General features: G+C 35.2%; 1 long non-coding RNA gene across 1 annotated transcript in view; it reads left to right on the top strand.

Annotated features, from left to right (window-relative positions):
• Positions 1-24,292, top strand: part of LOC111093171 — a 52,595-nt gene extending 28,303 nt beyond the window's left edge. The window contains exon 2 of the long non-coding RNA XR_005380850.1: positions 24,147-24,292. This is a non-coding gene — a long non-coding RNA (uncharacterized LOC111093171). The remainder of the gene's footprint in view (positions 1-24,146) is intronic.
• The last annotated feature ends 333 nt before the right edge of the window (positions 24,293-24,625 follow it).

The following is a 24,625-nucleotide window of genomic DNA, read 5'->3' as shown; positions in this document are numbered from 1 at the left end:
TCTAACAGATTACAGATTAATTTAGCAGCTTAAAACAACCTGAATCTTACAATATGTGGAGGTCAAAAATCCAAAATGGTCTTTATGGGGCTAAAATCAACATGTCTACAAAACTATTTCTTTTGTAGACTCCTAGGAGAAGTCATTCTTTGCCTTTTTCAGCTTCTATGGTGTGCCTACATTCCTGACTCAGAACCCCTTCTTCCTTCTGCAAGGCCAGCAGGGTAGTATCTTCATCTCTCTCTCACTCTGTCTCTCTCTTTCCTTGTCCCCCATTTGCATTGTCAAATCTCTTTCTCAGACACTTTTGTGATTACATGGAACACACCTGATTAATGGAAGATAGCCTTCCCATCTTAAGATCCATAACTTACTTCTACAAAATCCCTTTTGACATGTAAATTAATACATTCACAGATTTTGGTAATTAGGACATGGTTATCTTGGAGGTAGGGCATTATTTACCTACCACAACCAACAGTTATAATAAACTGTGGTAGGCATGAGCACAGAGGGAGTGCAAGTGCAATGGGAATTCATGGGATGACCACCTATGTATTAAGAACAATGAATAAAATATATGGAAGTTATACATTATTTATAACAACCAGAGTGGACTTCTTGAGCAATTCAATAACATAAAGAAATAAAAATGAAGCAAACTATTATAAGAGTTAAGTATAGGATACACTAGAATTTTGTTAGTGTCCATTGGAGTAGTTCAGATATGAGACAAGGTTAGCTTGCATGAGGACATTCAAAATGGAAATTTAGAAGATGAGATCAGGTCTACTGGTGTTGTCTATGTGAATGATGAGGGAACTCTACACAGTGGGTGTGAAGAGTTGGTGGTGAGATTATTCCACTAGGGAGGGTGTAAAGTAGCCTATTGGACGTATGGCACTATAATCAGAGTGAGAAACTGACCCAGGCTAGGTAAAATTGAGAGTCAGCTACATTCAATTGGTAATGAAAGCATAAGCCTGGAAGAGTTCTCCAAAGGAATGCAAGTAGTAAAAAAAGCAATGAGAGCCAAGGCCTTCCTTGAAATTTTGAGGATATCAGAGTTAACCTAGAGGAAAAAGAAAATCGAAAAATAGGCAGTTCTTAAGAAACCCGAACTTTCTCTAGAATATAAAAATATTTATATTTATATAAAAAATCCTGGTTCAAGAATTGAACGTGTCTATGTTTAGCAAAAGATTTATAACATCATTAATGTTGGCCACACTTTAAAATGTTCAATCAAATGCAGAACTTTGTTGTAATTGCAATTTTACTCTCTGCTCAACTCTTTAAAAAGAAGTAAAATGTGTTAGAAAGAGTTTCAGGGATCCCGGGGTATCTCAGCGGTTCAGTGCCTGCCTTTGGCCCAGGGCGTGATCCTGGATCCCCGGATCCAGTCCCATGTGCGGCTCCCGGCATGGAGCCTGCTTCTCCCTCTGCCTGTGTCTCTGCCCCTCTCTCTGTGTCTATCATGAATAAATAAATAAATAAAGTCTTTTTTTAAAAAAGTTTCATGTTGTTTGAGGAAATAATATCTGTATTAAGATAATAAGCAACAAAATCATTTCCTTCTATAATGATAGACAACCTGTAAGGTAAAATAATAGTCCAACTTAGATAGAATTTCTTATTGACATCTTAATTCAAGGATACTATATGATTACTACTCCTATACTCTTAAAACAGAGACAAAAACTGAATAAGAACTTAATATTCCTTAGTTCCTTTTGAAGGAAAAAATTCCTTCAAAACATGATGGAGCCTTTTTAAATTAAGTGTATGGTTATCTACATACCTTTCTGGCTGTATTTGTGGAAATTAGATTACACTTTTGACAAAAGCCAAATTGAAATGAAAGTGTGCCCTTTTAAGGTTTTGAACAGTGTTTTAGACTCAAAAAAAAAAAAAAGCTTGGGAATATCTCAGGTAGAATTAATATTTTGATCCAAGAAAGAAGTGTGTGTGTGTGTGTTTGTGTGTGTATAGGTAAGGCAAACAAACAACGTTTTCTGTGTGTGAATTATACGTAAAATAAAAGACAGGTATAGTGCAACATATAATTATATAAATAATACACAATCCCTGCCCTCTTGTCTATTATTATTTTATTGACATGAATATGTGAAATAATTTCAAGTAAGACAGTATATTTTAGAGTACAAAACTATGATTCTAATAAGCTCTGAATCTATCACTAAACACTGTATTGACCTCTGGATCACAGAACTACTATCCATTAGATACACACTACACTACACTCCAGGCACTATCAAGCAATTTAACTTCATTATTTCATTTTATGTTCACAGCAGCTTTGTGAGGTCATTACTTATCTGGTTATAGGTATCAAACTTTTAGAGTACTTACTGTAGAAATATGGTTGTCAGCCTCTATCTGACCCATTCCAACCTCACCCAAGCTTCTCTGTCTGCCCAGACTTTCTGAGCACCCAGTGAGAACTCAAATTCCTATTCCTGCTAGTCTGCACCATCACTATTAAGATCACTGGCCTGTTTCTGGGACTGAATTCAGGTCTTGCCCATTGGAATTCTTCATTAGTTCATCTCACAACTTCAAAATCTATTACCTTGACTCACTCTTCAAAATAAAAAATGGTATAACCCTTACCATATCCCCACATTTAAGTCATCCTCAGTTTTCTTAGTTCTGAGAGACTGGTTGGACTCCAAATTTGGCCCATAATTCTCCCTCTCAGATTCTGTTTATGACTCTCTTGTTCCTGCTGCACCTGCCATAGCCCTTTCCAACTCCCCACTTGCCTCCTTTCTGTCTATCAACAACAACAGGTCAAAAGGCCGTTTGTCAGTTTTGCCAGTCTTCCGAGGTACAGAGTTTGAAAATATCCAAATATCCTCTGCTCAGTTGCACAAGTGCCAGGCAATAGCAAACAGTCAGAAAGTCTGGGTTCAATCTTTGGCCCTGCTATGTAGGTGTGTGATCAAGAGTACATTCTTTAGCTTCTCAGAGTTTTGGTTTATTCAGTCCTAAAGTGGGGATGATAGACTTTCTAAAGAAATAAAGCCTAAATGAGAAGATGTGTAGATGACTTAGCTCAAAGGTAGATGATTAAAAAAAAAAAAAAAAAAGCATTCCTTCTTATTATATCACTAGGCTGAACTTCCCTCCCTTGCCTTTGCATTTCCTCTTCGGTTCTTCATTCCAATACTTTGAATATCCAGAGCTTCTTGATCCACTTGTCCTTTATTCATTATTTGCCCAAGAATGAACAACTTTTGCTCAATGAAGTCCAGGGAAGAAATAAGCCTCACATTCTAGTTCATTGACTGTGACTTGTCACTTGCTGGCTCATTTCTCAGCTGTTGGGCACTGTCCTCATTCTCCCTAGCCTCTCATCTATCGGATGGATCCTTTGGCCAACCTGGCCCACTTCCCATAGTCCCTTTAAATCTATTCAGCATTCCGGCAGCAGTATCCGATATACTCTTCTAGATTGTGACTTCTCTGGATCTCCATTATTATTTTGACTTTATTTCCAACTGAGGTCCCTCTTTTGCTACTGTTGCTGCAGCCTCACATGGTCCAGCACTCCAGAATGAAGCTACATTCCTTTGTGTTAAAGCTGGGTCTCCTCCAGCTTATGCTTGGCTTGCAGTGCCCAGCAGTGAACTCTTAACTCTATGCCGGGAGCTAGTGTTGACGGTGACAGGACACACACAAAAACAAGGGTGGAAATCCACAGAGACAGATTGTTTAGCTGTTGCATTAATGAAAACAAATCATCCAGTTTGGCAAAATGCCATCCTTTAAACTGAGGGAACATGTTTTCTACTCTAATGTATTTGAATTCATTATTTTTTCCAAGTATATGTTATGGGTTTTAAGACATTTTTAGGGGGAAACACATAGATAACTTTGTTTTTTACCTTAAGCCAGTGTGTTCTACTAAATAACCATGTGCTGAATTTGCAACCAGAGAGAAGTTCTGAGAAATTCAAGTACAAGCTGACTGCTGAAGAACACAAATGCATGAAATGGAAGGGATGTACTTCAAAACAATGTTAACACAATTTCAGTGTTATTTAACATGAGTTGAGGTTTCCAATGTTGCTGTTGCTGTTGTCTTACATTAGCTGAGATTATTCTGGACTCGTTAGCAATGCTTGCCATGACCTTCTTAATAAAAGCCATGGAAGCAAATTTATCATTAAATTTCATAAATTTATCATTACAAAGAACAAATCTATTAAAAATCAAAAACTGGTACTGGTAGCAGTAATTCTTCTGAATGATTGTCCCACCTTAATAAATTCATCCTTCAGATTTGATGTACTTTCAAATAAACATGTTATTTCTTTTAAGTTAATCTCTAGGAAGTTAAGAAGCTATATTTAAAATAAGACCTAAGATATCCATATGCCACAGTACGGAACTTTAATCCTAACACGTATGCTTTTAAGAAATTGGAATCATGCCATGAAAATCTCCTAGTAAGTTACATACTAGCACAAATCACACTTCACCAAAATTATTTCTCCTGAGTGATAGTATCCATAGGGAATGATTATTTTTCTTTCTACCACCATATTGTTTATCTCTCAACTTTTAGTATCTACTTAGAATCCAATGCTTTTGATTTAATCATTTTACATTCTCTAGAAGAATTTACTTTTGTGCAATTCTTGAGCACTTGGTCATGCTAGCCAAATATAACTTATCATTAAAAGACCATAATTAATCAGTATCTGTGTAAATATATTTTTAAAAACACATTTTAAAAATTTCACAACTTAAGGTATAGAAAAGTAGAATCGGTCTCCTTAAATGGCTAGTATAAGAGGGTTAAGAACTCTAGAAATTGTTCTGTGCCTCAGGTAAAAAGCAAATCAAACCTAAAGGAAGTTATTTTCATCCCAATGCAAGGATGTTAACAAAGTAAATCTTTCAGTCTTCTAGAACATAGCCAAATTGGAAGCTAATTTACTGCTGGTTGATGTCAGAAGCAATCTAACTTGTCCACCACAGAAACCACACAAAGAATATTATTCATAAGTGAACTACCTTGATAAGAAGCCTTCCTCAGAGCATAATTAGGAAATACGATGTCCCAAACCAGAGCTAAAGTTTTAATAATAAAAGACTGTATATTCTCTTTATAACTTTCATGACATAAAAGTAAAATATAACACAAGAGGTCAGATGATTCCAAACTGATGTCACCTCAAAGCAGTGAAAAATAGCAAATTCTTTTTGTACATTGGAAAAAATTGACAATGTTTTCCAAATACAGTTTAGAGAGTCCCAAATGGCATCCCATTTGTGATCCACTTATTCAATCAGTAATTACACAGAACATTACCAAATAATTTTTTTCCAGAATATTGATAGATATTTGCAGTTATGGTTTGGCAAAGATCTCCAAATAAAGATAATATTCACTGTGTCCTGAATTTCAGTCTGGCTCTCACAAAAGCTATAGTAATGCTTTCTGAATTTTGGAAGGTGCTATCATTCTGGTACTCATTTCTCAATAACAGGAATCAAATATCTGTATTTAGTATGCCTACAGCTTAATCAGAGCATTTTTTTGTTCTTAAATCCAAAATATTTTCCTAATTCTTTTTTAGACTTTATTTATTTATTTGAGAGAGAGAAAGATAGAGATAGCGAGAGAGATCATGAGCACAGGGAGAGAGAGAAAAGCAGACTGCCTGCTGAGCAGGGAGCCCAAAGTGGAGCTTACTCCACATGGATCTTTTTACATGGATTTGCTCATTTTATAATCACTGAAGGAATTCTGATGTTAATTCTGATCCTTAGATCTTCCTAGATATTCAGAAAGTATTGAGTTTTTACTTAATTTTTATGTTATGACAATAGTTATCATGCTGACTTTTAAACTGTTTGTATCAACTATTTTTCTCACTAAGAATCCATTTGGAATTTTAATATTTCACAATATGAATTAGTTATATAACCTAATTCAAAAGATACAGCCTGATGTAAGGAAAATGTTTCTTAAACGTAATTTTACAATTCAGACAACTGGATTGAAATCCTGGGTCTTTAACCTTCTTGGGGTGTAATCTTGGGCAATTGATGGGGGGGGGGACATAATTTGTTTAAAGCACTCTTTAGTATTCTTAGAATCCCTTACTCACTCTAGATTAAATTCAAACTTTTAAAAAAGTAGTGCTGAGGAACTGACTACTCCAGGTAACTCCCAGACCTGGACTCATTCATGACACCATATCTACCTTTATATATTTTTCTTTGTATACTGTTTCTCTGGGGAACAAATAAAAGGATTGGATGGACAGCTAGATTTCTAGCATTAAAAAAAGATGTTTATCACAATACAACTCTCTTGAACACAGATTTCATTTGAACAGCCCTAAATATCTGCTGCATTTTTTAAAATTTTTATTTATTTATGATAGAGAGAGAGAGAGAGAGAGGCAGAGACACAGGCAGAGGGAGAAGCAGGCTCCATGTACCGGGAGCCCGACGTGGGACTCGATCCCGGGTCTCCAGGATTGCGCCCTGGGCCAAAGGCAGGCGCCAAACCGCTGCGCCACCCAGGGATCCCCATCTGCTGCATATTGAACATGAATTGGGACTAACCCCAAGAAGCAAGACTAAAAGAAATCCCTTCAAATTTTCACTTGATACACCAGAAATCTGGCCCATCCAGAGGTAGCTAGAAAATCACTGAATAGGGCAACCTGGCATGTAGCCATGAAGCATGGAATGACTCTCTTTGATGTGCGGATTTTGCCAGAACTCTGAGCCTGACAGTTGAGTTGTTCATTGGACAATAGTTATTGATGGTCATCAAAGGATCATCAGTACTTATTCACATAAGAAGGCACATTCTGCGCTGCTTTTTAAACTCACATCCGGGATCCCTGGGTGGCGCAGCGGTTTGGCGCCTGCCTTTGGCCCAGGGCGCGATCCTGGAGACCAGGGATCGAATCCCACGTTGGGCTCCCGGAGCATGGAGCCTGCTTCTCCCTCTGCCTATGTTTCTGCCTGTCTCTCTCTCTCTCTGTGTGACTATCATAGATAAATTTTTAAAAAAAATTAAACTCACACCCATAGATCACAGTCAGAACAATCCTCAGAAAATAAGTTCATGATACAGTTAAACCACAAATTATTAGGCAAAAAAAATGAAGTGTCAACATGATTTACTCATTTTATAATTACTTAGAGAATTACCTGGGTTATTCTGTTCTGATATGAATAAATAAATTTACTTTGGAGATTTCCAACCTAGGAAGTCCTGACAAGAGTTGATATTTGAGAGTCAACTATATAGGTAGGAAATAAGCAAAAATTCTCCTGTGAATGGCACAATCCCAGAGATTGCATGAGAGTGTCAGTCTGGTTTCCACTTTCAGGAAAAGGACTAAGAATGTATGTCAGTTACTTGAGGTAAAACAATTTACTCCTAAAATTCATTGCTTAAAAAGGCCATTTTATCATGACCGTGGATTTTGTGGGTAAGGAATTCAAACAAGATACAGTGAAGATGGCTTACTTGTTTGTACTTCATGATGTGAGGGGACCCACCTTGGAAGCCCAATTCTAGGGGGTAACTAGATGTCTGAGTGTGAGAATATCCTGTGGTGTCTTCATTCACATATCATATGATACTGGTTTCAGCCATGAACTTAGGTAAGGCTGTCAACTGGAACACCTTCTTGTGGCTATTTGGTCTGGATGCTCTCATAGCATGTTGATGTTGAGGTATTCAGACTCCTTACTTGGCAGCCCAACATCTCAAAAACGAGTATCCCAGAGAACAATGGGGAAGCTGTGCAGCTCTTTCCGACAGCTTCAAGAGTCATGCACCATCACTTTCACTGAATTCTGTTGTCACAGTCTGTCACAAGTATACCCAGATTTAAGGGTATACTTAGGAATATAGGAATATAAACATTGTCCCTCTGTGGCAAGAGTGTCAGAAAACCTGTTTATTGAAACCACCACAGACCCAAACAGGGGCCCAAGGCTGGGATAATATCAGGGATTTCAGGGCAGATCTTAACCACCATAAGCAAAAGCAAAGCAGAAAATAAAAAAGAAGTCTATGCTTTGTAAAAGACAATGTCAAAGAATAAGACAAGCCATAAACTGGGAGAAAATATTGGCAAAAACATATAAAGAAATATTAATATATCTATATAAAGAAATATTTTCCAAAATATATGAAGAACTCCTAAAATGTAATAAGAAAACAAACAACTTGATTAAAAATGAGCTAAAGACTTGAACAAACACCTCACAAAAGAAGATATACAGTGGCAAATAATCACATAAAAAGATGCTATATATCATATGTCATCAGAAAAATGCAAATTAAAACAATCATGAGATACTATTATATACTTTTAGAATGGCCAAATCTAGAGCACTGACAACACCAAATGCTGACAAGGATGTGGAGCAACAGAAACATTTGTTCATTGCTGATGGAAATGTAAAACGGTAGTGTCACTTTAGAAGACAGTTTGACAGATTCTTACAAAGCAAAACATATCCTTACCATATGATCTAGCAATTATGTTCCTTGGTATTTACTCAGAGAAGATGAAAATTTACATCCACACAAAAACCCACACACGGATGTTTATAGCTTCACAAACACCAAACTTGGAGGCAACCAAGATGTCCTTCAGTAGATGAATGAAAAAACAAAATATAGTACATCCAGACAATGGAATATTATTCAACACTAAAAAGAAATGGACTATCAAGCTGTGAAAAGACATGGAAGAAATTTAAATGCATAACAATAGCGAAAGAAGTCAACCTGAAATGGCTACACACTGTAAGGTTTTAGCTATATAATATTCTGCAAAAGACAAAATTATGAACACAGTAAAAAGGAGAGTGGTTGCCAGGGATTGTGAGGGAGGGAAGGATGAATAGGTGGAGTGCAAAGATTTTTAGGGTAGTGCAACTACTCTGTATGATACTATACTAGCAGATACATGTCGTTATACATTTGTCCAAACCCATAGGATGTACAACACCAAGAGGGACCCCTATGTTAACTACGGACTTTGGGAGATCTTGATATGCCTGTGTAGCTTTATCAATTGTAAGCAATGTCTGATAAAGAGAAAGAGAAATCCAATTTACATATTTAATCAACAAATATTGATAAGATACATACCATGTTTCTGACAAATGTGAGACACAGAATCAACAAGGTCCCTGTTCTCAGGAATCTCACATTTTAATGAGACATACATAAATACAAATTCAGATATATAAGATGATTAAAATTTATGATTCATGAGAAAAACATAACCTGGTTGGATACTTACATTTTCAGAATTATACTATATAGATAAATAATTTCCACTTGTAGGCAAGTCAGGAGTAAGAACACTAGAATACGCTGAAATCTAAAACAGACAAAACAGACCAGATGAGTGAAACAATGGTTTTCAAGATGCTGGGTATCAGTTAACAAAAGGCAGAGATGTTTGAGAGACATGAAATAAAACAATGTGAGCCCTAAGATTATATCTTGATTGTATCTGCATACTAGCTTTTTAGCTTTTTTTTTTTTTTTTTTTTTTTTTTGAGTAGGCTCCACACCCAGGGGCTTGAACCATAACCCTGAAATCAAGAACTGAGCCAAGAACAAGTCAGACACTTAACCTGCTGAGCCACCCAGGCACTCTAATCTGCTTACTATCTTGAAGGATCTTCTAGGCTGCAGTATAGGTGGAGGGAACAGAGATAAAGCCCCAGCAGACTGAGTTGGGGGGCACAGAGCTAAATAAGACTCCAGGGCAATTAATGTAAATAGACTTCACATGATGGAGTACTAGAGAGTAGATATCTGCACTGAGCATTCACACAAGGCTAAAAATACTGTCTGTATCAACCATCAAGACTGGAGAAAATCTCATTTTTCATAAAGCATTTTTCATTTTCTCTATTTCTATAGAGAATTCACAAAACCCTTGTGTCTTAGTGAAAAATAACTAGCCCCACCCAAAGTGTTGCTTGGGCCCTGCCTAACAAATCCTAAAATCAATAGCAAAAACTATCAATCTATTTCCAATAATTTGCTTTCATCCCAGAACAATGCTTAATATCTATTTATAGGGATACAATATCTAGTGCCCAAAAAGATAAAATTCATAAATTCTGTTACTTGATCAAAGATTATAAGGCATGCAAAGAAATAAGAAAATGCCAACCCACAATTGAAAGAAAAAAATTCAGTTGATCAAAACTGATTCAGAACTGGCATAGATGTTATAATTAGCAGGCAAGTACGCTAAAACAATTATTATTATTGCATTCGATCTGTTCAAAAGTTAAGTAGAAACATAGGAGATTTTTTAAAGGTGCACATTATATTTTCAGATGTGAAAGCAATGTTGTGTAAGATTAAAATACATTGGATAGGATTAAGGCCCAAGTGGGCATGGAAGAATAAGAGATTATTAAACTTGAAGACATAGTCTAGGATATTTCAGAATGAAACACAGGCAGAAAAGAGAATTAAAAGAAATGAAAGAGCATCAGCAATCTATCAAACATGTTCAGGTATAATATTTGTGTAAATGGTGCCCTTAAATGAAAAGATAGAGAAAAAATTGGAAAAATAATGGTCAAAAATTTTCCAAATTTGATGAAAATTATTACTCACTGATCCAAGAAACATAAAAGGCTTCAAGCACAAAAAATTAAAGAATATTACCATGATGCATCATAAGAAAAATGCTCAAAAGCAGTAACTAAATCTTAAAAGCAGAGAAAAAAAGATGCAACATATAAAGGAACAAATAAATTACAACAGATTTCTCTTGGAAACAATAAAAGCAAGAAGACAGTGGAACAAAATTTTCAAGATACTAGAAGAAAATAAACTTATAAATGTAGAATTCTATAAGCACCAAAAATGTCTTCCAAAGAAAGAAAGCAAAATAAAGACTTTATCATCTATACAAAAACTGAAAGAATTTATCATCAGCAGAGTGCACTATAAGAAAAAATTAAGGAAGTTTTTCAGGCACAGGAAAAATGATAACAGATGGAAAATAGATCTACACAATGGAATGAAGAGCATCAGAGCATCATGCCAAATACATGAGTACATGTGTAAGATTTTTTCCTATTCCTTAGTATTTCTAAAAGATACACTTTTCAAAAAAAAAGTGTGGAGTCTATAACATTTGTATAAGTAAAGCAAATTGACTGACAATAGTGTAGAAGAGAGGAAGGAGAGAAATGGAAATGTACTGTATTAATGTTTAATATGTGAGATGGGCATGATTACACTTTGAAAGGAGACCACTGAAATAAATACTCTCCTCCTTAAAGCAATTACCAATTTTTTAAAAATTTTAGCTAGTAAGCCAACAAAAAGGATAAAATAGAATCATAAAACATATTCTATTTATCAAAAAGAAGTGGAAAAAAGAAGAAAAGGAGAATGTCTCCACTTAGGCTTAAAAAATTTAGAATGATAGTTGAACATATATGTATCATATGATCCAACCATTCTTCTCCTAGATATTTATCCAAGACAAAGAAAGCTTATGGTCATACAAAACTACTAAAAATGATTATAGCAGCTTAATTTGCAACAGCCAAAACTTGGAAACCACCTAAGTTGTCCATCCTCAAGATGATAGGTAAGCCAGTTGCAGCATATCCATACAAGAGAAAACTGCTCAAGATAGAAAGTAATGTATATGGGGCATCTGGGTGGCTCAGTAAATATTAGACTTTTAAAAAAGATTTTTATTTATTTATGAAAGACACAGAGAGAGGCAGAGACATGGGCAGAAGGAGAAGCAGGCTCCTAGCAAGGAGCCCCATGTGGGACTCGATCCCCAAACCCCAGGATCATGCCCTGAGCCAAAGGCAAACGCTCAACCACTGAGCCACCCAGGACCCAAGAATCAGACTCTTGAGTTTGGCTTAGGTCATGAACTCAGGGTGATAAGATTGAGCTCCACCTCCAGCTCTGGACTGGCTGTGGAGCCTGCATAAAATGAATTTCCTTCTCCCTCTGCCCCTCACACCACCTCATATTCTCTCCCTTAAAAAAAAAAAAAGTAATTTGGTAGGGATTGCATTGAATGTGTAAATTGCCCTGGGTAGTATAGATATTTTCACAATATTAATTCTTCCAATCCATGAGCATGGAATATTTTTCCTTCTCTTTGTGTCTTCCTCAATTTCTTTCAGAAGTGTTCTGTAGTTTTTAGGGTATAGATCCTTTACCTCTTGGGTGAGGTTTATTCCTAGGTATCTTATGGTTTGGGGTGCAATTGTAAATGGGATTGACTCCTGAATTTCGCTTACTTCAGTCTCATTGTTAGTGTATAGAAATGCCACTGATTTCTGGGTGTTGATTTTGTATCCTGCCACATTTCTGCAGTGTTGTATGAGTTCTAGCAATCTTGGGGTGGAGTTTTTTGGGTCTTCTATGTACAGTATTATTTCATCTGTGAAGAGGGAAAGTTTAACTTCTTCTTTGCCAATTTGAATGCCTTTTATTTCTTTTTGTTGTCTGATTGCTGAGGCTAGGACTTCTAGTACTATGTTGAATAGCAGTGGTGAGAGTAGACATCCCTGTCATGTTCTTGATCTTAGGGGAAAGGTTCCCAATGCTTCCCCATTGAGAATGATATTTGCTGTGGGCTTTTCGTAGATGGCTTTTAAGATGTCGAGGAATGTTCCCTCTATCCCTACACTCTGAAGAGTTTTGATAAGGAATGGAAGCTGTATTTTGTCAAATGCTTTCTCTGTATCTATTGAGAGGATCATATGGTTCTTGTTTTTTCTCTTGTTGATATGGTCTATCAAGTTGTTTTACAAGTGTTGAACCAGCCTTGCATCCCAGGGATAACTCCCACTTGGTCATGGTGAAGAATCTTCTTAATGTACTGTTGGATCCTATTGGCTAGTATCTTGTTGAGAATTTTTGCATCTGTGTTCATCAGGGATATTGGCCTATAATTCTCTTTTTTGGTGGGGTCTTTGTCTGGTTTTGGAATCAAGGTTATGCTGGCCTCATAAAATGAGTTTGGAAGTATTCCATCCCTTTCTATCCTTCGGAAGAGCTTTAGTAGAATAAGTATCAGTTCTTCTTTAAACATTTGATAGAATTCCCCTGGGAAGCCATCTGTCCCCGGACTTTTGTGTCTTGGGAGGTTTTTGATGACTGCTTCAATTTCCTCCCTGGTTATCGGCCTGTTCAGGTTTTCTATTTCTTCCTGTTCCAGTTTTGGTAATTTGTGGTTTTCCAGAAATGCATCCATTTCTTCTAGATTGCCTAAATTATTGGTGTATACCTGCTCATAATACGTTCTTGAAATCGTTTGTATTTCCTTGGTATTGGTTGTGATTTCTCCTCTTTCATTCTTGATTTTATTAATTCGAGTCTTTTCTTTTTTAATAAGGCTGGCTAGGGGCTTATCTGTTATGAATTCTTTCAAACAACCAACTTCTGGTTTTGTTGATCTGTTCTACAGTTCTTCTGTTCTCTATTTCATTGAGTCCTGCTCGAATCTCTATTATCACCCTTCTTCTGCCTGGTGTAGGTTTTACTTGCTGTTCTTTATCCAACTCCTTTAGGTGTGAGTTTAGCTTGTGTATTTGAGTTTGGAACAAATAATCTTAAGATTTGTGTGGAACCAAAAAAGACCCCGAATAGCCAGGGGAATATTGAAAAACCAATGCTGGGGGCATCACAATGCCAGATTTCAAGCTGTACTACAAAGCTGTGGTCATCAAGACAGTGTGGTACTGGCACAAAAACAGACACATAGATCAATGGAACAGAATAGAGAATCCAGAAATGGCCCCCCAACTCTATGGTCAACTAATATTTGACAAAGCAGGAAAGACTATCCACTGGAAAAAGGACGGTCTCTTCAACAAATGGTGTTGGGGAAACTGGACAGCCTCATGTAGAAGAAAGAAACAGGACCACTTTCTTACACCATACCAAGATAAACTCAAAATGGATGAAAGATCTAAATGTGAGACAAGATTCCATCAAAATCCTAGAGAAGAACACAGGCAACACCCTTTTTGAACTTGGCCACAGCAACTTTTTGCAGGATACATCTATAAAGCCAAAGAAAACAAAAGCAAAAATGAACTATTGGGACTTAATCAAGATAAAAAGCTTCTGCTGAGCAAAAGAAACAGTCAACAAAACTAAAAGGCAACCCACAGAATAGGAGAAGATAATTGCAAATGACATATCAGATAAAGGGCTAATATCCAAGATCTATAAAGAACTTATTAAACTCAACACCCAAGAAACAAAGAATCCAGTCATGAAATGGGCACAAGAAATGAACAGAAATTTCACCAAAGAAGACATAGACATGGCCAACAAGCACATGAAAAAATGCTCCTCATCACTTGACATCAGGGAAATACAAATCAAAACCACAATGAGATACCATCTTACACCAGTGAGAATGTTGAACATTAACAAGACAGGAAACAACAAATGTTGGAGAGGATGTGGAGAAAGGGGAACCCTCTTGCATTGTTGGTGGGAATGTGAACTGGTGCAGCCACTCTGGAAAACTGTGTGGAGGTTTCTCAAATTGTTAAAAATAGAGTTACTCTATGATCCAGGAATTCCACTACTGGATATTTAGCCCAAAGATACAGATGCAGTGAAATGTCAGGACAACTGTACACCAGTGTTTATAGCATCAACATCCACAATAGTCAAACTGTGGAGGGAGCCATGATGTCCTTCAACAGATGAATGGATAAAGAAGATGTGGTCTATATATACAATGGTATATTACTCAGCTATTAGAAAGGACGAATACCCACCATTTGCTTTGACATGGATGGAGCTGGAGGGTATTATGCTGAGTGAAGTAAGTCCATTGGAGAAGGACAATCATCATATGGTTTCACTCATACGGGGAATATAAGAAGCAACAAAAGGAATTATAAGGGAAAGGAGGGAAAATGAGTGGGAAAAATTAAAGAAGGTGACAAAACATGAGAGACTTCTAACTCTGGGAAATGAACAAAGGGTAGTGGAAGGGGAGTTGGGCAGAGTGATGAGGTAACTGAGTGATAGGCACTAAGGAGGACACTTGATGAGATGAGTCCTGGGTGTTACACTATATGTTGGCAAATCGAACTTCAATAAAAAATTAAATTAAATTAAAAAATAAAAAAGATAATGACATGCAGCAACATGAATGAATCTCAGAACAAGCTGAACAAAAAGAATTATACATGCTGTATGCTTCTATTTATATAATGATCAAATATTCAATCAAAACTATAGTGACAGAAAGCAGAGCAGTAATTGCCAGAAGGAGGTAGATAGAGATGCCTTGGGAAGGGATTATAAGGTGGCATTGGAAACTTTTGGTGGTGGTGGACACATTTATCTCCTTGATTCTGTTGATAGTTTCTTAGGTGTGTGCATAGGTCAAGAGCTACCAAATTATACAATTTAAATATGTACAGTTTAATGCATGTCAAAAATAATCCTACATAGAGAGTAATTTAAAATGATGGGAGGTTGTCAAGACAGAAAATATGATAAATGCAAAAAAGGCATAAGACTGAACTTTCAGATACCCAATATTTAAATATCATATAAAAAAGGACAAGCTTACAAGCATTGCCTTGAAGAAGCCATGGGAGAGTGAAGAAGAAAAGAAACAAGTAAAGAGTTTTTCAAGAAAGAGGAAATGGTCAGAAGTGTCAAATTCAGCTAAGAAGTCAGCACAATAAGAATTTGTTATTCCACTGGATTTGGACAAATGGAGAACTTTTGAAGGCTTTGTAAGATTTGCGTTGTTGCAACCACATGGGTGGAAGTCATGCTGGAATGGAATGAGGACTAAGTTGAATGTGAGAAAACTTGTGACAGCTAAATAAACAAGTTTTTCAGGAAGATAGCTGTGAGGGTCAACAAGAGTAGCTGGAGAAGGAAATGGGAGGGTGTGTGCTGTGTTGTGTGTGTGTTAAGATGAGAGTACTTTTCTGTATGTTAAAATGTTGAATCAAGGTTCTATTAGAGAAAGAAAAGAGGGAAGTAGATAGGTAGAGTATCAATTCCTCCAAAAATGCATGGAAGAAGAGCTGATGCATAGTGTGATGGACGGCTCATATAGTAGGACTTCTATTTGCTCAGAGTAGTTCTCTCTCTGAATGGTTCCTGGCATATTTTCAGATTTCAAAACTATTTGTAGATAAATGAATTAAAATTGCAGAGAAAATATTTTTTAATTACTCCTACTCCATTTACCCAATCACCAAAAAGTTATATACAATCTTTTTATTACACCTGACCTCTCACATTAAACTTTGCCAATGTGCTATTATACCACAATTATTTTTTTCAATCTAGGATATTTTATGTTAATAAAGCCTTCAAAGATGTTGAGGGGCATGCCAGATTTATTTTGTACTTATTAGTAATCTTGACTATGAAGTTGCTGGGAGGATGGTAATAGGATTTGGATCCAAAGTAACATGTTTTGTAGAGACCAATAGAATTACATTTATAGTACAAAGCTTCCCAGGTCATTCTCCATTAAATCAGATATTTGGTCCTATTCCAGTCTTGATGAAGAAGGTGAAACAAGAATGATAAATTGTGAGACTATGGTTGGTTTTCTTTTGTTTTTGTTTGTCTGTTTTAGGTTTGTTAATTTGGGGGAGGCTGTCATCAAAAAACTCATTCAGACTTCTATTTGCAATAATTATTCAAATTATTTCAACAACCTTTCCATTGCGCTAATAACTTTAGGGAAATGACTATGTCAAATTTCATCTCAAAGAATAAACATTTCTTTGAGATAATAAATCAGGGATTAAATTTAGGCACAAAAATAATTTGGTAAGTGCTTTCACCAGAGTTAAAAAGTACTCCAAAGAGACAGAAATCACCAAGTCTAGATTACATTGAGGGGGTGCTTTTAAGAGATGCTTTAGAAAATGATTTGCACTTAATTTCTGTTTGTGTACTACTCTGAATTAGAATTTTTGGTCTCAGCTATGAACAATTTGTATTTATAAGAAAAAAAATATCTTCTTAGATAGAAAGGTATTGATTTTATTTTAACCATAAGGTAACCTTGTGTCCCTGGAAAAGAATCACTTCCCACCTCAGATCTCTCTGGAACCCGACAATGAAGTGATAACTACTCCACATCAGCACTGAGAGGATTTCAAACAAAATGTAAAGTGCTCAGCATTTGACATACAGTGAGTGCTCAGTAGCCATGCTCAGTCTTCACAGCCATGCTTCAGTCTTCATGCCTAGCCATGATGAAGAAACAAAAAATATTAAAGTCAAGTGTTAGTTATTGAGTTGGATAATGCAGTCATAAAGGGAAGCTAATGAAAATGTAGTCCTTAAGTGATCCATCAACCATTTATAATCCCCAGGGGCTGGGCATTTTTCTCCAGCGCTGAAACACAGAGACTTTTAACTTTAAAGGAAAGTTTAGTTTATCTGAAAGAGTGTTTCCAACTTTGGGAAGTCATCCATTTGGGTAACTTGGATTCACTTTGTACAATAATTTTGATATCTGTCATTTGTCCACCGGTTTGTTATTTTTGTAACTGCTAAGGACTTTTAGATATGATCTGGGAAATACATAGTTTGAATATGATATGATCCATTAATTGTGTATAAGTCTCATTTTCAAAAGCTCTCAGTGATTTTTTCCCCTTCTCTTTAGGCCCTATTCATGTAGTGGCAATTGCTACTGGCCAAAAATATAGGAGACCCAGTTGTAATAAAAAGGTCTTTATGATGAGCTGTGCACACTAGGCTGCACAAATATTGTGAGATTCCTTCTTACCATGAAAACTTTGAGAACATTGTCCTAAGCAAACAGAGCACAGTCCTCTTTAAATTTTTATTTTTGGCACAGAACCTTCTAAACTAGGCTGATTTAGATTTTTTTAGTTTATAAATCTTCCCTGACTTTTCTAAACAACACAAGCTCAGTGTGTGCCATTAGTGGCTTGTATCTTTTTCTTTCAAAATTTTCATAAATTTACTACCAAAATAAGTTCATAAATTGTGTTCATCTTTAGATGAATACATTCTATGATTCTTAGGAAAATAAAAATTTAGCACTTGGAACTTGAAATCTGAAGAATGTAGGGAAAATGTTAACTAACCCACCTGGGAAAAAGTACTTGAAATGAAAAACATCTGAATTTGCTAGAAGGTTGTTGTTTGTAATAAAAATGATTTTAGATTTAAAATGATAATTGCTTTCTAAAAAATCATAACAGAAAAAGCTAGAGGCATCAACTTTCTTAAAGACTTCAAACACTTTTTAATGAAAGCATGCTCTGAGCCTTGCTCCAAGCTAGGAGAAAATATAGTAGTTTTATGTGAGTTGAGAAATGAACATTAAATTGAACAAGTTTAAGTAGTCAAATTATTTCTGATTAATCAACGTTTTTATATTTAAGAAAGCATTTCTGCCCCTAAATAAATAGCCTCATATAAATTGTACAAAACCTCAAAAATGTAAAATTAAAAACTACTTTGTTGATGTTTTCTATCTAGAGATGAGAAGATAATTATATCTGCAACATTTCACTAATACAGAGTTCTTTTTCCCCAAGATAAACATAGATGCCATGCTGTTGTCTGTCAAAGACCATTGGGATGAATAACCACTTACATAAAGGGATATCAAGATTTTGAGAGAATTGTGGGGGTCTTCCATATCATAAAAAATAAATAAGTTAAAATCTTTTCTTAGAAGCATAAGAATTAAAAATGTGTATATGTGTATATATTTTTATATATATAGTTGACTTGAAAAACATGGTTTTGAACTGCATGAGTCCATTCATACATGGGCTTTTTCTTACCCATAAATACAACAGATTACTGTAAATGTATTTTCTCTTCCTTATGACTTTCTTAATAGCATTTTCTTTCCTCTAGCTTACCTTATTGTTAGAATACAATATACATTACATATATAAAAATATATGTTAATCGACTGTCAATATTACCAGTAAGGCTTATGATCAATAATGGGCTATTAGTAATTAAGTTTTTTGGGAGTCAAAGGTTATACGGGGATTTTTGACTATGCAGTTGCTGATGCCACTAACCTCTGAATTATTCAAGAGTTAGTTGTATAATGTGTGTGTGTGTGTGTGCGTGTGTGTGTGTATATATATATATATATATATATACATATTTTTCTGTAAGCAAAATGCCCTATAGTAGAGTTAAAAATCTGTTAAATGGCTCATAGCAGTCCCATTTATCCTTTGACTAACTGGAGTAAGAAGTGGCAAGCTCTTTTGCCTTCTAAGTTGACTGCCTGAAGTGGTCTTTCTGAGTGTAAAGGAGAATAAATAAGTTCCATATCTTTGCCTAATATAAATTTGCCCAAGTCTGGAAAATATGACTCTGTAATATGTGACATATAAACAAGATAATAAATCATGTATTTTAGATATAAGCCAAATTTAATAATCATGAACTCTGATCTTCTAATTTTATAGATAAGAAAACTAAGATGCCAAAGTTGTTAGTGGTTTGCTATAGTTATACCAGCAATTAATAAAAGAGGTCAGAGTTCAAACACTTAATTTAATATTCTTTTTCTCCATGCTTTATTATTACTATTTTTTGGTTAATCTGTGAGGATTTATAGTTCCAAAGAGCATCAGTTAAGTAGGATTCCCTCACCCCTAATAAAAGTTGCCACAAGTCATCACTAAAATTTTCCAAGAAAAAGTAGAAACAATAACACAGAAAATCAGAATTTCACAAGACATAATGCCAGAATCTAGGAAGAACTGGCTTTAGTTATAATATATGCAAAACTAGATTGAGAAAGAAAAACCTTCAATTGACATTTATGATATATCTTAAATACTAAAAAATGATAATGCTTCATACATTCTCATACCTTTGTTTCCTTAATAAGGGATTCTACTAATTAGAAAACTAAGTATCCAGACCTTTTTGTTCTTAAGTACAGAATGTAAAACTAGCATAGTACTTGTCCCTCACCCTTTTTCTGCCTTCTCCACATCTAAACCCCCAATTAACTGACATCTTTAAAGACACTACCAATTGTATAATATTGAATAGAAAACATAGAGAAGACAACGTTATGATCAATATTCTGTAAGAAGTTATCTTCACTGGCAAAACACTGTGAAAATAAAAAATAAAATACAATAACATAACCTAGCATAGACTAGACTGACATTAGTATTGGATGAGTATGATAGCTTTTCATGTTCCAAATGAGGTAGGCTTAGAAAGAAACATTGACCTATTAGAACTAACTTGCATTGGATGAATTCTTACCCCAAAATGGGCATTACTCATACATGTCAATTTGGCATCTAGTTGTAAATCTACAATCAAACAAGTGACAGAGGATGGATCAAGTGCAATGCAATTACAAGTTAACTTCATTTGGGTATAAGCAGAAAAGAAAAAGTGATGTGACATTTATAAATAAATTTTGTAAAACAAAAGACAGGGAATAGGATGCAGAAGGCTTATAGAAAAACTATACCTTTGAAAGTGATCTGCTACACAATCCAGAAATAAATATCACAAAAAGTTTAGGATCCAATATAGATGATAAAAAATCATAAACTGAAGAAATATGAGCACACAGACAGAAAAAGAGGACAGGATAGATTGAAAGGGAGATGGAAGACATGAAAAAGGATGGGACAATGGAAGATAACAAAATTGATACATGCTGGAAGATATAAACAACATAACAGATGGTGTAGAAAATTGAATCTGTATAATAGAAGGCAAATTTTATTTCTCCCAGATTTTAAAGAAAAAAATTAAGTTATATTTGGTAACTATCATATCATGCTACAAATAAAATCTCCATAAAAACATAAAAGGAAAATTTGTGCCACTCAAAATTTCCAAGAATGGCATTGTAAAACTAAAAATTAATAACTAACCATAAGACAAATCTAACTATATGGAAAACAAACCCAATCAGCTTGGGGAAGCCTAACAAAATACATGAGTCTTAACATTTGAGAAAGAAAATCAAAATTGTAACAAAGAAAATGATTATAATTAGAACTACAAATCAAACTTAGGAAATCCATCCAAAGCTTTACTTAGAGGAAAATTCATAGTCTTGAATGAATCTCATTATTAACAACTTATATGTCAGACAAAGGACAATTAAATTCATCAGGGGAAAATTAAGGGAAATAAATCAGAGAAACACATACTATTGAAAAGTCTAATATTTCTTTTATTCTAATATCTGTCTAAATATTTCCCAAATGTAATATTACTTTTTAAATGGTTGGGGACACTGTAATATCAGAAATTAAAATATCTGAGAAACTAACCCTATCACTATAAAAAAAATCCTTTACCTTCCAAATGAGAATTAACCACCATAATATAGCCTATTTGAGGCTCTAATCTCTCACTAGTAAGGGTTACATCCATCACATTGACTGTACAATTTGTGGCCATTTGTGATCTCACAGAATCCCTAAATCATACCTCACTGGCATGAAATTTCCTAAGAATCTACAAGCTTGTCTGCTGATGGGAGTATACTACTTGGCTAAAATAATTTCTTTTCGCCCACCAAACACATGATTAGCTCTTTCACACAAAAATATAGCAGTTTGTTTTCAAGTACTAAACCAAGGCATGTTTTGTTTTATCACAAGTCAAGGGGTACTCGAAAGCATTATAGAAAAATTCAAACCTTTCCTTTTATGAGCTTCAATTTTTTTGGAGCTTAAATAACTGGTGTTAAATGCCAATTAACCCATGCTTTAATTGAGTCATGATCTTTTTTGTTTGTTTTGCAAATGACATATCTGATAAAGGTTTAGTATCCCAAATACATAAAGAACTTATACAACTCAACACCCGAATAACAAATAGTCCAATGAAAAATTGGGCAGAATATATGAATAGAGATTTCTCCAAGAAGAAATGCAGATGGCCAACAGACACATTAAAAGATATTCAAAATCACTCATCAGGGAAATGCAAATCAAAACTACAATGAGATATCACTTTATATCTGTCAAAACAGCTAAAATCAAAAACACAAAAAGCAAGTGTTAGAGAAGATGTGAAGAAATAGGAACCCTCTTGCATTGTTAATGGGAATGCAAATTGGTGCAGCCACTCTGGAAAACAGTATGGAAGATCCTCGAAAAGTTAAAGATGGAACTGTACCATGTTCCAGTAATTGCACTACTTAGTGTTTACCCAAAAATACGAAATATATATAGTATATATATACTATATATACTATATATATATATATCTCATTCAGCCATAAAAAAGAATGAAATCTTGCCATTTGCAAAGACATGGATGGCTCTAGAGAGTATGATGTTAAGTGAAATAAACCAGAGAAAGACAGATGCCATTGATTTCACTCATATGTGGAATTAAGAAACAAAACAAACCAATCAAGGGAATAAAGGGAGAGAAACAAATCAAGAAACAGACTCTTAACTATACAGAACAAACTTCTGGTTACCAGAGGGGAGTGGGGTGGGGTAGGATGAGTGAAATAGGGATGGGAATTAAAGAGTACACTTATCATACTGAGTGCTCAGTAATGTATATAATTGTTAAATCATTATTTGTATACCTGAAATGAATATAACGCTGTATGTTAGATATACTGAAATTAGAGTAAAGCTTAATTTAAAAAACAGTATGATAGTAAATTTGAAAAAAAAAAAAAAGACACCTTCCTTTTAAAAAAAGGAAGAAAAAGAAAGGTCAATTGTGGATGGATTTTCATCCACCAAAGGACAACACACATTTTCTTAAGAGTGGTTAGGCTATTCTAGTTCCTAATAATCCTATAGGCTCTTCCCATGAGGTTTTGGAATATATTATGCAAATTAAAGTTAATCTCCAAATTGGCACAATTCTTTACACACGCTTATGTCTAACATATGTTAGAAAAATTGTCTAAATAAAGTTGATGAAAATGTGGGCATTTTACCAGCTAAAGGCAATGCTGATAGGTCTTAATTTACCTGGATATTATCCATATGTTTTGTAAATGTCATGTTCTTCTCAATACAAAAATTACATTGATTTCAAATTGTATAAGATTCTATAATAGGTTGACATTCTTTTTCTCTGGGACACACAAGATATAATAAGAAAATAACATTTTTCATCATCATCAAATCATCATTTTTCTTTTATTACTGGAAAAAAAGACACATATCACATTCCCTTTTCTCCATCACACCAATCAGAAAATCAAAACAAATAATAATTTGAAAACAATACAACTAATAGGATAGAGATCGCACAATGGGATAAAATAACGTGAAAGTTCACTATCGGGCAGCCCTGGTGGCTCAGTGGTTTAGCGCCGCCTTCAGCCCAGGGTGTGATCCTGGAGTTCCAGGATCCAGTCCCACATCAGGCTCCCTGAATGGAGCCTGCTTCTCCCTCTGCCTGTGTCTCTGCCTCTCTCTCTGTGTGTGTGTGTGTCTCTCATGAGTAAATAAAAATAAATAAAATCTTAAAAAAAAGAAAGTTGCACTATCATTATTTTAATGAATATATTATTATTTATTCTTTACCAATCAAGGAAACCCCATGCCTTTGAAAATACTCTTTCATTGAGATCTTAGTTAAGCTTGTTTGAAAATATATTTTGAATTTAAAATACATTTATTTAAAGTAATATGGCAAAAAAGTACTAGGAAAATCAGTTTAAATCGAAAAGGAAAGGTGAGATGTTATTATAATATCGGTTTAAAAAAGTGTGGTAGACATTTATATGATCATCTGTATAGTATTCTTACTATTATTTTCATGATTTATCTTCCTCTCTCCATGATGCTGCCACACATATCCCCAACTACATTTCTACATTTCTACCATTTTCTTACATGAAAGTACTACCCTAAGCAAAGCTGTTCTGTTGATAGTTGACCACCAATAAGATGGAATCATTTGAACATCCCAAGCCTTTGACTCACAATTAGTCTATAATTGGGCACAAGATATAAATTGAACAACATTTTCTACTAATTGGTTTGCTTTTTGAACCATAGACATCATCAAGTCTTTCTCAATATGATTCTCTCTCTGTCTCTCTCTCTCTCCTGCTCATATACTGAAGATACCATGTGTGGACACAGAGAAAAGATGGCCATCTTCAAGCCAGGAAGAAAGGTCTCAGCAGAAATCAACTCCAGTGGCAACTTGATCTTGAATTTGCAGCCTCCAGACTCTGAAAAAATAAATTTCTGTTGTTTCAGCACCCAATCTATGGTATTTTGTTATGGCAACTGGAGTAGACTAATGCAGTACTTTTTTTTTTACTTCAAGAAAGATCCCCAAATTGTGTAAACTTAAAGTCCTACAAAACTTGGATCTGGTCTTGAAAGTGAAGGGATTCAGAACAAGTGTCCCTAAAAATGTGCCACTTTGGTTTGTGGACTGTTTTAAGCTGAATGCAATCAAGATCCAGCAGAGAGGCAGAGATATAGGCAGAGGGAGAAGCAGGCTCCCTGCAGGGACCCCAGTGCAGGACTCGATCCCAGGACCCAGGATCACACCCTGAACCAAAGCAGATACTCAACCACTGAGCCAACCAGG

Source organism: Canis lupus, chromosome 29 (genome assembly GCF_011100685.1).
Source record: "Canis lupus familiaris isolate Mischka breed German Shepherd chromosome 29, alternate assembly UU_Cfam_GSD_1.0, whole genome shotgun sequence".
In the NCBI taxonomy this organism is placed as follows: Eukaryota; Metazoa; Chordata; class Mammalia; order Carnivora; family Canidae; genus Canis; species Canis lupus.
The sequence above is the reverse complement of the archived record's forward strand: the minus strand, read 5'-3'. Positions and strand labels throughout refer to the sequence as shown.